We start from the raw sequence: 2,500 nt of genomic DNA, 5'->3' as shown, positions 1-2,500 counted from the left end.
TGGCGTGAGGTGACGCGCGTCGTCGTTTACACGATTGGGTCGAAACGAACAAAGAAACGAAAGAACATAACACAAAAACGTCCATTACTAAACAAAGATCTCGAACAAAAACAAGAAAACGTCCATTACTAACGAAAGAAAGAGGAGGAGAAGAGAAAATAAGACCCATCGTTGCGACGATCGAGGATGTCACCCGCCGTCAATTTTTCCATTATATACGCGTCTCGGTCGGAGATACGATGCTGGCTGTTTACGTTGCGCTCGCTCGAAGAGGAGACGACGACCGATTGTCACACACAACGCGCAGGGGCCGAAACAAAGCGCCCAAGGATCTACAGCCGAGGAACGAGACGCCGTCGAACATCGTTTCGCGACGTTCCTTTACGGTTTGAACTTGCGTATCCCGCTTTGCCCGGTGGCGTGTGTGCTCGTCGTCGTGCTCCGAACGAAACGTCCTGATGACGGCGAGGAAGTAATAAAATAATATACATCCTTACGGGTAGCCTGAAGCGAATCGCAAACGAACGACAACGCGTCGATTGTGCGGCCATCGTTGCTCGCGCGACTAACGACGACCAGCCGAGAAGGCTGTAGTTTATCGCATCGATTTCATCGAGCAACCGATGGACGCTGCCGCGTTCGTTCGTAAATGAATGTTATACATACTCACGGATAGCCTGAGGCGAATAATCGCAAACGACGACGCGTCGATTGTGCGGCCATCGTTGCTCGCGCGACTAACGACGATCAGCCGAGACGGCTGTAGTTTATCGCATCGATTTCATCGAGCAACCGATGGACGCTGCCGCGTTCGTTCGTAAATGAATGTTATACATACTCACGGATAGCCTGAGGCGAATAATCGCAAACGACGACGCGTCGATTGTGCGGCCATCGTTGCTCGCGCGACTAACGACGATCAGCCGAGACGGCTGTAGTTTATCGCATCGATTTCATCGAGCAACCGATGGACGCTGCCGCGTTCGTTCGTAAATGAATGTTATACATACTCACGGATAGCCTGAGGCGAATAATCGCAAACGACGACGCGTCGATTGTGCGGCCATCGTTGCTCGCGCGACTAACGACGATCAGCCGAGACGGCTGTAGTTTATCGCATCGATTTCATCGAGCAACCGATGGACGCTGCCGCGTTCGTTCGTAAATGAATGTTATACATACTCACGGATAGCCTGAGGCGAATGATCGCAAACGACGACGCGTCGATTTTGCGGCCATCGTTGCTCGCGCGACTAACGACGACCAGCCGAAACGGCTGTAGTTTATCGCATCGATTTCATCGAGCAACCGATGGACGCTGCCGCGTTCGTTCGTAAATGAATGTTATACATACTCACGGATAGCCTGAGGCGAATAATCGCAAACGACGACGCGTCGATTGTGCGGCCATCGTTGCTCGCGCGACTAACGACGATCAGCCGAGACGGCTGTAGTTTATCGCATCGATTTCATCGAGCAACCGATGGACGCTGCCGCGTTCGTTCGTAAATGAATGTTATACATACTCACGGATAGCCTGAGGCGAATGATCGCAAACGACGACGCGTCGATTTTGCGGCCATCGTTGCTCGCGCGACTAACGACGACCAGCCGAAACGGCTGTAGTTTATCGCATCGATTTCATCGAGCAACCGATGGACGCTGCCGCGTTCGTTCGTAAATGAATAATATACATACTCATGGCTAACGTGAGGCGAATAATCGCAAACGACGACGCGTCGATTGTGCGGCCATCCGTTGCTCGCGCGACTAACGACGACCAGCCGAGAAGGCTGTAGTTTATCGCATCGATTTCATCGAGCAACCGATGGGCGCTGCCGCGTTCGTTCGTATATGAATATTATACATACTCACGGATAGCCAGAGGCGAATAATCGCAAACGACGACGCGTCGATTTTGCGGCCATCGTTGCTCGCGCGACTAACGACGACCAGCCGAGACGGCTGTAGTTTATCGCATCGATTTCATCGAGCAACCGGTGGACGCTGCCGCGTTCGTTCGTAAATGAATAATATACATACTCATGGCTAACTTGAGGCGAATAATCGCAAACGACGACGCGTCGATTTTGCGGCCATCGTTGCTCGCGCGACTAACGACGACCAGCCGAAACGGCTGTAGTTTATCGCATCGATTTCATCGAGCAACCGATGGACGCTGCCGCGTTCGTTCGTAAATGAATAATATACATACTCATGGCTAACTTGAGGCGAATAATCGCAAACGACGACGCGTCGATTTTGCGGCCATCGTTGCTCGCGCGACTAACGACGACCAGCCGAAACGGCTGTAGTTTATCGCATCGATTTCATCGAGCAACCGATGGACGCTGCCGCGTTCGTTCGTAAATGAATGTTATACATACTCATGGCTAACTTGAGGCGAATAATCGCAAACGACGACGCGTCGATTTTGCGGCCATCGTTGCTCGCGCGACTAACGACGACCAGCCGAGACGGCTGTAGTTTATCGCATCGA

The sequence above is a fragment of the Colletes latitarsis genome, chromosome 14, assembly GCF_051014445.1.
Source record: "Colletes latitarsis isolate SP2378_abdomen chromosome 14, iyColLati1, whole genome shotgun sequence".
NCBI classification, from domain to species: Eukaryota; Metazoa; Arthropoda; class Insecta; order Hymenoptera; family Colletidae; genus Colletes; species Colletes latitarsis.
Note: the sequence above shows the minus strand (reverse complement) of the source record.